General features: G+C 38.3%; 1 protein-coding gene across 1 annotated transcript in view; it reads left to right on the top strand.

Annotated features, from left to right (window-relative positions):
* VIT (vitrin) overlaps positions 1-16,656 on the top strand; it is a 166,879-nt gene that overhangs the window by 1,109 nt on the left and 149,114 nt on the right. The window lies entirely within an intron of this gene.

Raw genomic sequence — 16,656 nt, forward strand, 5'->3', positions numbered from 1 at the left:
ACATTTTATGGTGATTTTTAAAAAAGATTTAGTGTTTTATGGGCTTGTTTTTTAATTTACCTTTATTTGTTTATTTATTTGACTTTTTTCTTTTTTTTGCTCTGGCAAGATGAAAATAGACTCAGGCAAATCATGATCAAGTGACATTTGTTTGTATAATTTCTTTCTTTTTTTGTATAATTTCTTTGAATGTTAACTTGAGGGAGCAATAGAATCCGAGAACCTGGGTTCAAATCTTGATTTTGCTACCTCCTACCTGTGTAAACTAAGGCTAGTCTTTTAACCTCCCAGAGCCTCAGTTTCCTTATCTGGAAAATGAAGGGGTTGAGAATTCAATGACCTCTAAGGTCGCTTCCAGCTCTCAATCTATAATCCTATATAAGATGAGCTACTAGCTTTGATTTGATTAATTAACCCCCCCTTTTATTTGAAAGGCTGTCAGTGTCAGCCTAAGAACCTTAAGGCTACAGATGCTGCATTATTAATTGCCATGGACTGGCTCCTGGGAATTAAGCTTGATTTTGAGGAATATGTCACACAAATGGCTTTGTCTGTATTGCATCTTAGTAATGAAAGGAAATACCTCACCAGCAACACAGGAAATGTTAATGGTTAATCCCAATGCCCCATTTTCTTTATTCATGCCATTAGGTAGCTAACAGAATTTAGTCTTTTATATAAATTTTATAAAATTATTCATGTGGAAAAAATTGAAGAAATAAAATTTTCATATTCCAAACAGGTACTACTTTTGGATAGATTTCTGTGCTTTGTTAGTTTGCTTTCCACTATAATATAGTGAAGATATATGTGTTAGTAAGACACAGTAAGCAACTACAATCTCCCTTCTGTTTTTGTACTCCCAGATCCCAGCATATACTAGGTATTTGACAAATGTTGGTCAATTGATTGACTGTTTGATTGAGATGGTTTGTGAATTGTGTCATTAGAATTTCAATGATCTCTCACTGATCCCTAATATTCCTAGAGCAGAAACTATATGTCAGGAAAGCAGAGTGGTGCTGTGGAAAGAAGACTTTAAGTGTAGGCCTGGCAATGGGCTGTTGTCTTAGGACCAACCTAGAGAAGTTAGAAATGTTTTGTCATAAACTGAGCTCTGGTAGGGACCTTAATGGTCATCCTGTCTGTCTTCATTTTACAATTGAGAAAACTGATAGGAAGGCAGGTTAAGTAACTTGACCAGAGTCATAGAGCTAGCAGAGACAAAACTTGAACTCAGGTCCTCTAACTCTAAATCCAGGATTATTTACATTGTACCCATACTGCTGGTTCTATTCTACACTCTCCCTAAACACTGACTTTCCCCCTCCCCCAATCTATGACTGGAAGCCTCTAAAGTCACTTCAAGGTCTAATGTATGAACCTATGGTCCCATCTTTCAAATGATGAGCTTCCCTAAACTTCGTTCAACTTAATGCAACAGGCTCCTACTATGTGCTAGGCTAAGTATTGTGCTAAGTATAGTGAGGTTCAAATGAGAAAACCTACGTAATGCATTTTGCAATAAAGAGCCATATAGATACCCACTATTACCATTATTTTTATTGTTGTTATTAATGACACAGGGAATTTCAGACTCTCATAGATGAAAAATACCTCAGTGACTGTTTGGTTCAACCCGTGCTTGAAAGCAAATCTTAATACAACTACCAAACAAAGGATTATCCAACCTTTGAAGAACTCCACTGTGGTGGAGTTCCCTACTTCCCAAGAAAGGCCATTCTACTTTGGGGCAGCTTAATTAATTAAAAATTAATTATTAGAAGGCTTTTCTTGACTCAAATGGATGCAAGATCTCATTGATTTGAAAGTTCCCTCTAATTATGCAAATTGCAACCCATCCATGCCTTTCTATCCTGTGTGCTCCTAGAAATTCACCACAGGGAGTCAACCCAAGGCATTCCTCTCTTTCTTCTGACATCAAAAGGAAGTCCTTAATCCTCTCCATGTTGTCAGCACATTTTTCTTGCTATCATTCATTTCCTTGATGATAACTTATTCTTATTATCTAAAGTACCTTATTGATTAGATATTACAGCTGCCTCACACCCACCAAATACCTCTCCATTGTTATCTGTGTGAAATTCATTTTTATTTCGCAGAAACCATCATAGTTCATGTCTCACTGCCATATGACATCAAGACTAAATTTTCTGACATCAAGTCTGAATTTGTCTTTCTGAAAATTCCATACATAGTTCCTATTTCTGCCTTCTAGGGCCAAAGGGAACAAACCTAATCCCTCTTGTTGAATTTAGAGTCACTCTGGCTTACTACAATTCAGATAAGTTAAGGTGCCTTGCCCAAAGTACCACAAATAGTAAGAGCCAGATCCAAGATTTGAACCCAGGTCCTCTGAATTGTTGTTTGTCCTTCATTCTTGAAGAGATTTGTACTGAATTGGATTTAAGTAAGGGAGGACTGTGTAAGGGCTGTGTGACCCTAGGCAAGTCACTTAACCCTCATTGCCCCATCAGGGCAACTGGAGATGGCTCTGTATGTTTTAAGGCAATTGGAGTTAAATGACTTGCCCAGGGTCACACAGTTAGTAAGTACCTGAGGTGATATTTGAACTCAGGTCTTCCTAACTTCAGGGCCAGTGCTCCATCCACTGCATCACCTAGGTGACCCAAGGCACCCAGGTATTTCTGATTCCAAGGACAGCTCTTTGTCCTATATGCAATGCTGCCTCTCATCCTGCTGATAGTCTGAGAAAATATATTAATATATCTCTGCTTCAAATTGACACTATTTTTAAAAAAATCAAATTACTTTGAGTCATCTTTTGCTAGCTTCAAGACTCAGTTAAATAAAAATGTTTCAGTTTGATTCAATTCAATTTAACATATATTTCTTGAGCAACAGCCTTGTGAAAATGCTCAAAGTAACACTGCTGGATTCCATTCAAGATTGGACAACTCAGTGCAGATTACTCTCATTGGGCCTTCCTGTTTGCCTCAAGACCCTGCTAGAAAGCATATTTTGAAAATCTCTTGAAGTATATCAGATAAGAGATATCAAAGCCATTTAACTTATCTAACTCTCCTAAAGAAAAACAGTAGAGTACAAGATGACAGCCCAGAACTCTTCTTGCATCTTTGTAAAAAAGGAGAGAACAAGAAGGAACCACCCTCCCTCCCAAGCAGAACATCATGTTCTAGCTCCTAGGGATTCTCTCATATAAAATCTTCAAAGAAAGCAGTGAGAGAATTGGTTACTGGTTTTTTTGTTTTCTTTTCTTTTGTTTGCTGGACAATGAGGGTTAAGTGACTTGTCCAGGGTCACACAGCTAGTGAGTGTCAATTATCTGAGGCCAGATTTGAACTCAGGTCCTCCTGAATCCAGGGCCAGTGCTTTATCCACTGCACCACTTTGCTGCCCCAAGAATTGGTTACTTAAAGGGAGAATTACTCACTTCCATGCCTTTTATCATTTACCTCTCTCTGCTTAGAAGGTCCTTATTCTCTCTGTCTGTTCTTACTCAAATTTTACCCATCTTTCAAGACTTATTTCCAATACCACATCTTTCTAAAACTACTGAGTATAAGAGAACTCAGAGGTCATTTAGCCAATCACTCAATAAACATCTATTAAGTCCTACTATGTGCTGGGGATGTGAAGATAAGAACGACACCATTCCTTCCTTCATGGGGATTCTATCCTACTGGGGAAAACAACATGTATCCACATACACATAGAAAAGATATATACAAAAGTAAATAAAATTTATCTAAGTAAATACAAATTCTAGTCCATCTATACCTGAACAAGAATCTGCTATGTATCATTCCTAACAAGTGGTCATAAGATCATAGGATTTCAAAATAATTCCTATTAACTAGGCCTTTCAGATTTGGTGGGCACCTTCCCCAGGTCTTGGTCTTTGCACCATGGAAGGTTCCTACTCCGATAAGATCTTAAGTCCTGACATCCAAGATCTCTCCCCAGGTCTCCCTTTAGCAACTTCCATTAGCCTAAACCCAGAATTCCTAGCTTTGGCTCTACTTGTATCTTATAAAAACTCAACAAAACATTGGTTGGATAAGTGAGAATTCGTTTTAATTACTTAAATAGAGTAGTTTGATTTCCTTAATTAAATCCTAAAACAGTATCTATTCCATGTATCCTTAAAGGCAGGAACTATTTCTGGTTTTGTCTTTGTATAATTAACATCCAGCATGATTGCTGGAGAATAGGAGGCCCCTAAAAATCCTTGTAGGATTAGATTGAATTGAAGTGGGATACTTTTTTCCCAGGCCAAGGAGTCACAGACACTGCATCAGATTTCTTCCCTAGCACTGAGCTCAGGAAGTCATTATTAAATTCAGTTGACTCATTTCAACCTTTGAAACTCTAATGTCCACTAGGTTTCACCACATTTGAGTTGAAAATTAGAAGAAAAAATGTCCCTTTGTGTAACACTTTAATAATGAGTAGCTAAGCTACTTGCCCATGGTCACCCTACTAGCAAGTATTAAGAGAGAGGAAAGTCAGGAAAAGTGAAGGCATTGCTCTATTTCTCCTTGATTTTGAACTCCTGACAAATGAAGAACCCAAAGCTTCCTTGGACTGTCTTCTAGCTTGAGAAACATCGAAAGGGTTCATTAGAAAGATGCCACAGAGAAAGTATTGAGCAATACTTAATCATTAAGAACATCAAGCAGCCATTCCCAAAGGAAATAATTTATCTTCACCCCCAAGGACTTAGGTTAGTAGCTTGTCACAGGTATAATCTTGCTCTCCTATGACTCACACTATTTCAGAAAATCACTTTCCATGATAAAGGTCTCCTCATTGACAAGACTATAACTTGTTTCTCTGCAGACAAGAGTTAATACATACTATTTTACCCCTTCATTCTTTCCCTGAGCTTATGTAAGGGAAAAGAGAAAGCTCTGTGTGGACATGTGATAAAAAATTCATAAAATCATCCCTGAGGTGATCTATACTAGCCTGACATTCTTTTCCCTCAGATGAAAAAAAAAAGAAGAAGAAAAAGGAAAACTAGCCCTTGGGGTAAGTCTGAATACACCTCCCAGGTTACTGGGTCATTGGTAGTTCTGCTCTTAGCCTGTTCATGGCTCTCAGTGCTAGAAAACATTCACTGTGGGTTTTGGACTTAAAAGAGAAATTCAGCTTGCTTAGACTGGTTTTTGCCTTTGCAAGTGAGAAGTTCTGCATTCTGAAAAGTGAAAGAGTGATTGGAAGGCAGAGGCAGAGATAACAAAAGTATGATATCATTAATATGTGAGCCCTTAATACCCTAAAACAGTCTATGGTAACATAGGTCAAGCTTCTTCATTGGAGCTTTACAATTAATTATTTGGATAGGTAGATGATGCCTGCCTGCCCCCCTCCAAAGAACAAATGATATGTCCTTTTAACCTTTGTTGTTATTATTGATATAATTTTACTTATGCTGTGCATTATAACTATTCATTTCTTCTCTCCACAAACTTGGGAGATAAATGGGAGCAAATAGTAGAGCGAAGAAATGACTTCATGGCAAAGGGCCAGTGGTGACCCTGAAGAGAAGACCAAAGGGATGCATTGCATCTCATTGTACAAGCTACAAACCTAAGGCAAAATCATTAGCAGAACCAATGACCAACTAAATGAGAGATGGTACACATGGCCTCCATGAACTTTTGTTGGTGAGGTTCCTAACATAGTCCTGCCCCATCTTTCTTTTTTTTTTTTTTTTTGCCATTTAGTGTCTTCCCCCATCTTTCTTGAATTTAGGGAACTTGCATGATAGTTTTAGATTTGAAAGAGATCTTGTATCCTTAACCCTGAATTTCAAGGGGTTCATGAACTTGTATGAGGAAAAAATGTATAATTTTATTTTCACTAATTTCCAAGTTAAATTTAATATTTCTCTCAATTATTTAAAAATATTACTATATAAATGGCTCCATAGGTTTTACCAAACTGACAAATGGGGTTCATGACATGAAAAAGGTTAAGAATCTCTGATATAGTCCAACCCTTTTATTTAAAAAAATTATTATTTATGTCTTTTGTTTTTAAATCACCTATATTTTCCAATGTATACATTCCTTCTTTCCTCCTCAGAAGTCATATCTTATAAAAAAGAATTTAAACACAAAATAGACAGTTCAGCAAAACTAACACATTAATAAAAACAGATGTTAGCATGAGATAATCCATGGACCCCATACCATAGACACCCCTCCCCCACCCCTACAAAGAAGGGAAAGTGATATTCTTATTCCTCTTTCCTGGGGGCAAGCAAGGTATTTCCATTTACGTTATTTTAGTCATGGTTACATATTAATTCTCTTGGTTGTTTTGCTTTTCATCAGTTCATGTTTCTCACCCTTCTCTGATCCATTATATTTATAATTTCTTACAATATAGTAATATTCCATTACATCACAACTTGTAAAACAACTTGTGTAGTCATTTGCCAATCAATGGATATCTACTTTTTTCCATTTCTTTGCTTTCCTCTATCAGTGTCCCTTGCCTTTTGCTTCTAAAAGCTCTTTCCTTTTACTATTGACTTTTTAAAGATACATGCCTAGCAGTGTAATCTCTAGATTAGAAAGTATACATATTTTAGTTACTTTATTAGCATCATTTCAAATTGCTTTCCAAAATCAGTCCCTTCATCACACAGATAAGGAAGCTGAGACCCAGTTAAGCAAATTGCCCAAGGTCATAAAAGTAGTAAAGGACAGAGGAGGAATTTGAATTGAGATCCCCTAATGACTCCAAATCCTAAACCCAGAAGGCAATTGAGGTGGGTATAACTAGACTACAGCATATTTTCACAATGAGTTCTATGCAAGAAAATGTGAGGGAAAAAAAAACCCACGAAAGACGCACACACACAGAAAAGTAGGTCAGCTACATAACAAGAGTAAGACATAAGAGATGGATGGAGACATGTGTGTGACCTTGCTCCCCAAAGGCTGTCCTGTGTACATGGGCCAGATCCTCTATGAAGCATTTATAGAAGGGCATGAACATGAATTGCCCAGTCTGTGTCATAGTGGAGGAGTTGTTATGAATTAAAGGAGCACCCCCGCTGAGCATGTAAAGGAATTGTTAAAGTAAGTTAAATTTTGGCACTTCCATTGCCGTAACTAGATAACCTCAATGTTAATGATATTCCTGATTTCAGTAGCTTGAGGGAAGTTGGAAGACCAGTAACCCAAACTATCTTGTCTTCTGTAACAGGGCCTGCCAAGGAGGCAAGAGAATGGTAATATGGATCAGAATCACTGAATCTCAGGTTTAATGGTCTTCTGAGGCCATCTAGTCCAATGAATATCTGAATAAAAATTCATTCTCCAACACCTATAACAAGCAATCAGCTAGCCTCTGCTTGAAGTTGTCCAGTGAAGGGAAACCCACTACCTCCCTAGACAGCCCATTCCATTTTGTATACTGATTACTAGGAATTATCTTTATATCAAGTTTAAATTGACCTCTATGCAACTTCTACCCATGACTCCTAATCCTGCCAGCTGGAAGTTAAGCAGAAAGATAGAATTCCTCTTCAACATTCCCGTTCTCCAAATATTTGAATACAGCTATCATATCTCACCCAAGTCTAAACATCTCCTTTTCCTTCTACAGACCTTCATATGGGACTATACTGAGCCAGGCCCTTCCCCATCCCATCTTGTTTACCCACCACTGAAGTCTTCCTAGCCTATCAATGTTCTTCCTAAAACATAGACCTGAACTAAACACAATACAACAGATGTTACTCTGATCACAGAAGAATAGAGGAACTATAGCTTCCCATGTTCTGGATCTTGGCTCTCTTAAGATCATGTTACCTTTTGTGGCTTCCATATTACACATTTGACATGTTGAACTATCAGGCTGATAAAACCTCCAGTCCTTTTCAAGGCCACAGTGAACCACAGCTTCCCCATTTTGTACTTAGTGAAATTGATTTTTTGAACCCAAGTCAAAGATTTTACATTTAGACCTATTAAATTTCATCTAAAAGGAGCATGTTATAATGGGTAGGTAGCCAGTTTGGGCATCAAAATTACATGAATTCAAGGTTTCTCTCTGACATATACTGGTTGTATAACCTTGGGCAATTTATTTAATCTTTCAAAGCCCCAGGCAACCCTCTTAGAATATATATTCCAGAATAGGTCCCAATCTGCATTAACAGAAGGCTTACCAGGATGCCTTCTACCTTGATTAAATCCTAGGTCCTAATAAAAAAAAAATGGGTATGGAAGTAAACTCAGATGCCATGTAATACAACACAAACATTTTACAGATATAAAAGCTGAGGGTCATGGAGGTTAAATGATTCACCCAAGTAACACTGTATCAAAAGTAGGATTTGAACAGAGGTCCTCTGACCCAAGTTTGTGCTTTTCCTTCCACATCATATAGCAGGAGCACTGACCTATTCAATGTGGTTCAATGGTCTAGTATGGCAAGATCTTTAGAATATTATCTATCATTCAATAGCTGAGGGACAGATTATACAAGTAGTCCCTCAGGCACTTCTCAGCTTCCAGAGAACAGGCAAGGATGAGAAGCAGTGGAAGTCAATGACAGACCAGCCTTATTCATGTGCTTAAGAACTTAAGACAAAAGCAAAAGCATAGGCCATTTGGGGCTCTGGTAATTACAGCTTAGCTGAAGCAAATAAATAAAACCACATTTAGGATATCTAGCCACTTTAGCAATCAGAAATCCCACAGCCTGTAGGAGAAAAGAAGTCCGATAATGTCACACACAGTAGGTAAAGGAGCTTCACATAGAAGAGATAGCCTAATTTTCAGCTTCAATGACTATGGAAAACTGGTAAATCCCATAAAATGACTAGAGAGACAAAGATGAGATCATGGCCCACTCTCTGACTTTCTAACCAAGTGTTTTCCCTAATGTATATCTTTCCTGTCACCTACCATTATGGAAGATAAATAACTCTTGAAAGCAGTTCTCTAGAGCTCATTTAGGGGCAATGCCTGCTAACTAGTATTTCCCCCAATGGCAATGGAAGAACTGAACTACCAATTCAGAGATGTAATTACCATGTGCACTATTCCAAAGCATCACTATGGGTCAGAAGCCTTTGTGGATCTGGTAAGCATTACCATATGTCAGTCTGTTAGCAAGATGCAAAATGATGGCCTGAGAAATGCACACAAAAGGTCCCTCCCTTGGCTTTGGTTTTTATGACAAAGCTAAAGATAGTATGGCATGGAGCAACCTGAGATGAAAAAACACACCCCACAGATCAGATGAATGTTGTCATACTAATACCAGGGAGCACAAAAACTCTACCCTGGCTGTGAATGATGGGTAGAAATCAATCTAGGGGAAAATAAGACTCTTAATCTTATAGCTCTGGGCTCCATTCCTGGATTTCCAACTGCCTTCTGGGCATCTACACCTAAATGACAACTCACACCCCACATGTCTGAGGCAGCATGATATAGAAAAACCAGAACACCTGGGTTCAAATCCTAACTCTGCTCTTTGTGTGACTTTGAGCAAGTCACTTAACATCCCTGTACCTCAGTTTCCTCATCTGTAAAATGAGGGGATTTTACTCCATGGCCTTTAAGGTCTATTTCAGCTATAAAATCTATGATTCTGTGTACTCATTATCTTCCAGCACCAAAGCCTGCCCTTCCTCCTTACTTCTCTCTTTTTAACAATGGCACTCAGTACTGTCCCAGTCAGCCTAGGTTTGAAATCTGAATTATCTTCTGTTCTCCTCTTTCTTACACCCCTAAATCCAATCTCTTGCCAACTTCTTCCCAATGTGATAAATGTACTTTCCCCAACCAAAAACCTTCCCTGGTGGTTTCCCATTGCCTTCAAATTTAAATACAAATCCTTTGGCCTGGCATCGAAGGGTCCTCCACAATCTCTCTTCAACCTACATTTACAGACATTTCATGGTGCCCAATTTTGTATATACTATATCTCAGCCAAATCAGACTATTGAATGTCCCCAGTTCTATCCTTCCCTCTCCTATTTTACATTTTTTCACAGCATCTTCCACCTGTGCCTGGAACAAATTCCCCCAAATCCATCTACCCAAATGGAATTCCCTCTCTTTCTCTGACTTTCCCCCCTCACCTACCCAGTTGGAAGGGATTCCTTTCTTCTTGAGAAGCCCACATTTCTTTTGTTTGTTTTTGTTGTTGTGGTTTTTTTTTTTTAGTGAGGCAATTGGGGTTAAGTGACTTGCCCAGGGTCACACAGCTAGTAAGTGTTAAGTGTCTGAGGCCGGATTTGAACTCAGGTACTCCTGACTCCAGGGCCGGTGCTCTATCCACTGTGCCATGTAGCTGCCCTGAAGCCTACATTTCTATAATTGATATAATACTTGAAGCTTTATGAAGCATTTACCCCCACAACACCTAGAATTGGTCTTGCAAGCAAACACACTTCTCTATCAGGATTTAAAGTCCTCCACAGTCAGGCTCCAACATATAGTTCCAGACCAATTTCACATTCCTTTTTCTCATGTGCACCACAGCATGTCCCAAAAGTTTTAGTATAGCTTTTATCTTTAATAGTTTAAAGTACATATTAATTTTATATGGTAGTAACAAAATCACCCTGTTGTGTCCCCTTCCAAAATTATTTTTGTTTCTTTGTATTTTTGTTTTATTAATGTTTTCTTGTTTCTTTCTTTCCTTCCTTCCTTCTTCCTTCTTCCATCCTTCCTTCCTTCCTCTTTTTTTACATGCTCATCAAACAATTAGTATAGCTGACCTTCTATAGAGTTTGTGAAAGGGAAAAAGAAATGGAAGACAATAGTTTGATGCTGTAAACTTTAATATCTTAAAGCTGCTCTAAGACTTTTGGGACTGTGTATATTATAGCCATATTAGACTACCTGCTGTTCCCCATACATGCTTCCATGTCTTTTTACAGGAATGATCTTCTTTCCCTTTTTCTCATGGAAGCTCTAACTCCTATTAAGACTCAACTCTAGTACCATTTCCTATAAGAGGCCTTTCCTGACTGTCTGACACCACCAAATGTTAATGCTTCCCTTCCTCTACCCTGAAATTACTTGTACTTTTCTGGTATTTATTTTATATTTATTTATCTGTATAAACATAATTTTCCTCTCAGTAGAAGGTAAGTTCCTTGAGAGTTAGAACTATCTTATTTTTGTCTTTGTAAATCCCTAGTACCTAGCACAGTGACTGGAACACAGTAGGCATTTAATAAAGACTTTTTGTCAACTTGCAGTACAATATATCCCATTTTACATATGAAGTAACTGAGGCACATAGATATTAAGTGATTTGTTTAGGACTGTACTGTTAATCAGTGTCAGATCCAGTACTTGAACCCAGGTCCTCTTGCTTTCTATACCACGCTACCCCCCCCATGCTTCTTTCATGCTTCTTTGTTTCAATCAAACAATAGATCAGTCCATAAGTATTTATTAAGTGCTTTTTATGTGCCAGACACTTTGCTAAGCACTTTTTGTGTTCAGTTGTTTTTTCAGTCATGTCCAGTTTGGGGTTTTCTTGGTAAAGATACTGGAGTAATTTGCCATTACGTTCTCCAGCTCATTTTTATGAATGAAGAAACTGAGGCAAAGAGGGCCAAATTACTTGCCCAGAGTCACATGGCTAGTAATTGTCTGAGGCCAGATTTGAAGTCAGGAAGATAAATAATCCTGACTCCAGGCTGGTCGCTCCATATACTGTGCCACCTAGCTGCCCATCTGCACTAGGAATACAAAAACAACCAGAAAGATAATCTTTGCCCTGATAGCAGTTATATTCTAATGGGTGAAGACAACACATAAAAAGAAGCCAAAAAGGTGTGAGGGTGAGGGAAAGGAGAGATGAAGAAAGTACCTGGCAGGGGGCATGGTAGAGAAAATATGGAGTATACCTGGAGAAGAAACAATATTTAGCATTTGTCTGGCACTTTAAGGTTTCCAAAACACTTTCACAAACATCTCATTTGGTCCTCACAACAACCCTAGGGGTGGTTACTTTTATTATTCTCATTTTGCAGAAGAGAAAACTAAGGCAGGGAGAGGTTAAGTAACTTGTCCATGGTCACATAGATTCTAAGTGTCTCTGGCAGAATTTGAACTTGAGTATTCTAGCTGCCTTTATAATTAATTATATTCAAATGTAGCATGCTATTAGTATATTTCTCATCTTCTAACTCAGTTGTCAGTTTCAAAAAAGAAAAAGGTACTGTGCTAAATCTGAGCTGCACCTCAAAAGAAAAGAGGGGTTCTGTGAGGCAGAGGAAAGAAAGGAATACATTACATAGATCAGGGATGGCCAGTATAAAGGCATGGAAATGAAAGATGAAGTTTAGTGTGTGAAGAACAGAGAAGAGGCAGATTTGGCCAAATCACAGTGTATGAGAAATGAAGTAATAAATAATAAGCCTGGAAAAGATAGTATAGGGATGGGTTGTATACACCTTTAAAAACTAACCAGAGTTAATATTTTATCCTAGAGACAATAAGGAAGCCAACAGCATTAGTCCAGTAGGGGAGTCACATTTTTTTATTATGTTTAATGAAAATTACTTTTGCAATAGTGTGTGTGTAGAGTAGTAAGATAATTGAGGCATGAAAATTAATTAGGTGGCTATTGCAATAATCTAGGCAAAGGGTGTTGAGGGCTTAAAAAAGGTAGCAACTTTGTGACTAAAAAAGAAGAAAAAGAAAAAGAATGTGGCAAGAGAGAGAGAGAGAGATTGGTGATATGCCATCGATGCTGGCCTCAGGGGGTCCCTCCAGTCAGCCATAGCAACTTAAGTCAATCCCTCATCAATCAAAGGTTTCCTATTTCCCTTAGATAATGCTGACTGTGAGCTTGCAGTATCTCACAAGGGAAAGAAGCATAGCAATAAGATGCTTAGCTTGGCTGGACCAAATGCCAGCAGTGTGCATCAGAAGCAGCTTTATAGCCGTTCTGTCAAAAGCATCAAAACTAGCCACTAGTATGTTTTCGCACGTCTCCCAATACTGCTGGACAGTTCTAGGTTCCACTACTCACTTGTCATTTCTATCATTCTTTCTACTAGAATAAGTGTTGCAAGATACAAGTGATAGCTTTTATGATAGTCATCCTCAGAATATCAGCTGTTCAGCTGAAAAACAAATGTTGGTTGAGTGTATTCAGCATGGTGAGGGGGCAATACAAAACACAACATAGGATTCTTGCCCTCCGGAAGTTTATAACCTAGTTTTAGAGGCAATGCAGATGAAACAATAATAACACATGAAAGAATGTAATTTAGTTAATTCTTCCTTCACATCTTATATATGTCGCTTCCTTTCCTGTCCCACTACCATCACTCTCATTCCTGCCTTGGTGATTTCTCACCTAGTCACCTACATCCTCCTAATTGATCTCCTTGACTGCAGTCTCTCCACATCCTACGCATTGATCCCCACCTGACCTTTGAAGAAGCCTTTACTACCTTAACCATGGTACCCTTCTTATCTCCCCCCAAAACCTTTAATACTTTCCTATTACCTATACACTGAGGTACAATCTCCTTAACCTTGATGTTCAAGAATCTCTGCAATCTGGACTCAACCTACCAGTGCACCTTTGTCTCTTGATGCTCATCAAACATGAACTCTCTGCTCAAACAGAACTGATCAACTCACCATTCTCTGAAGATACCTTATACTTTCCTACTTCATCCCATTCCTTCCCTTCCATATGGAATGCCCTCTCTGGTCCTCCCACCTATGAAAATCCCACCCACTCTGCAAGTCTGAGCTCAAACTCCAGTTCTTCCTAGAATATCCCAGCTTGTATTATTAGTATTTTTTCAACCTCTAGTTGTCTTCCTTCACTAAAGTGCTACTCAGATACCTCAACATAGGATGGTGGTGACCAGGCAGCTATTTCAATAAAACAAAGGTTCTGGCAGGTCCTACCAAGCTAGAGAAAATTCAAATGCTGGCCTAGCCATGGTCTAAATGTGTATCATCCAAGGACTGGCCTAAGTTCAGAAAAGGCTCAGCAACAGAATGGTGACTAGAAAAAGAGAACTTTTTTTTTTTAGTCACAAGAACTTAAGTCCCATCTCCTGCGACATAGAGAGATGATGACTCATGTTGGTAGGAAGATAAATTCCCATGTCCTTAAAATATTAAAGTATTAGATTAATAATGCTCAAATGGTATTTGTTCCATAGAATTCTCCAAGTGTACATGAATTGTAAGGAACTGACACATGCAAGTGCATGTGAGTCTCTCCTAAATGATATAACACATGTACTTATAATCACTTGTACATGCATGAGTCTTTTTATTCTTCTATAATATGTCATGATCATGATCCCTTTCAGCAAAAAATAATCCTGTGCTATGAGCAAAAAAAGATCAGAATCACTGTTAGACATCACATTTCCAAAAATATTTTAAATTCTACTTGGCATCCCCTTACCCACCAAATGTCATAACAGTGCCTTGGACATAATAGATCATCAGTAAATATTTACTATTGCCATAAACTCTATTTCTCTCTCTTTTTCCATATATTTAGTTGTTGGCTGCCAAATTCCATAGCATAAACTAAACCCACTCTAGGAGTGAATTTGCATATTTGGAGCACACTACAAATCTCTGTTGTTCCTTTTTTTAAAAAAAAGGCAAAACCAACCCAACATGTAAAGTATTACAACATGTGCCCCACCTATTATTTCATGGCATTTCACAGAATCAGAGAATCCCAGTTGACAGGGGAATCAAAGCTCATCTAGTTCAATTGGTACCTGAACAAGAATCCCCTCTCAACATAACTAGTAAAGAGTCATCCACCCTCCACCTGAAAACCTCCAGTGAGGGAAGACCCACCACCAGAGCTGAAACTGTCAGGAGGAAAATGAGACTTTGACATAGGACATCAATATCTGCAGGGGGTATGGGGAACTTCCTCCTTGAGAAAGTATGATGACTCCATAGTGACCATAATCCTGGTACTTCACCTCAAGATCATCTGCCAGCCAGGTCTGTCCTCCCTAGGATGCTGAGACACTTTCCTTTGGTTTCTCCCCCTCCCTGTGCCCCTGTAGAGACAAAAACTACTGCTCCCTACAAATGTGGTCAGACTGTCTTCTGGGTCACTGTTGCCAGCACTCCCCTACATTGGCATGCATACACACAGAACAGTTTTGCTTTGTTTCCAGGTGAAAAAAATTCTCTTTATAGCTCTACCCACCATGTCCTAAGACAACCCGTTCTACTTTGGGGCAGCTCAGCAGTAGATGTTTACCAGCTATGGTTGGCTGACCTGCTCCCTGACCTTGGAAATGGATAAGAATGGAAACTTTTCACTTATTTTGAAGGGCGTATCTCCATTTCATTTGTCTGTGCAAAGAAACAAGTAAACTAAACAATAGTTTTCATGAGATAGAGTCCTGCAAATATTCTGAGTGCACCAAGCACAGTGGCCCTGGTCAGGTTCCATCACTGGTGACTCAATATACTGATGTTATCTCCTCAGGGCTTAGAGAATTTACTGGAATCCTCCTTATTTTGATGTGTCCCTCTAGCACATGAAAGATCAAATTCCATTTCCTAGTCATATCCTGAAATCCCAAGGGTTTTAGGCAGAACTTGCAACTGGCCCACTTAAGTAGAAAGAAAATTTTTCCAAAAGAAACATTCCCTCCTTTCCTCTCTCTCTCTCTCTCTCTCTCTCTCTCTCTCTCTCTCTCTCTCTCTCTCTCTCTCTCCCTCTCTCTCTCTCTCCCTCTCTCTCTCTCTCCCTCTCTCTCTCTCTCCCTCTCTCTCTCTCTCCCCCGTATATATGTTATATGTTCTTATATTATATATACATTTTTTCTTTTGCTTCAAAATTCCATTTCCTAGTCAAAAGGATAATATCACTAATAAAGCAAAGATACTTACCATGATAATCAGCAGAAGTGGATTAGGGGAAGAAAGGGGCCAGGGTAGAGGAAATTTAGGCCTATGGAATTTACTTCAAAAGCAAATTGGAACCATTTAGGCCTAGTAAGTATGCAAACACTATGTAGTTTCTTAGATTAATTAGGGCACCTGAGAAATACATCATAATTAAAATTTTTACAAAGCATATCACAGTTCTCCCTGTATTACATTGAATCCCAAGGCAGATTTTAATGACTTCATATATACTTTGAGACTAAAGGCTATTAACTAGTCATTATTTAACTGATGGTTACTAGCCTCCTTCAGGGACTTCAGCTTTATCAAAACTTTATTTGGTGGCATTGAATAAAGCAGCTTGTTCTGTTTGGTTTAGCCTTGTTCCTTAGACTAATTGTTATTGTTTTTAATACTATAAAGAGCCATAATCAAATAAGATTCAGTGTAAAACAAAATAAATCATAATACTTTCAGGTCAGAATTCTCTTGTTTTACAAATGAAGAGGCTACACACCAGAGAGATGCATTGACCTATGCCTTGGCCAATGTCCCACATTTAGTCAGTATCTGAGCCATTTCTTGTAGACTCATAAATAGAAGTGTAAATGCAGGTATAATCTAAGGAAGATCCCTTACAGTTCAAACTCTATGGTCTTAGGATCCTAATAATTTTCTGATTGCTGATTTATCCATGTATATAATAATAACTGATATTTAGATTTCCTGCAAGCTTACAAAGATTATACAC

Source organism: Dromiciops gliroides, chromosome 2 (genome assembly GCF_019393635.1).
Source record: "Dromiciops gliroides isolate mDroGli1 chromosome 2, mDroGli1.pri, whole genome shotgun sequence".
Taxonomy (NCBI): Eukaryota; Metazoa; Chordata; class Mammalia; order Microbiotheria; family Microbiotheriidae; genus Dromiciops; species Dromiciops gliroides.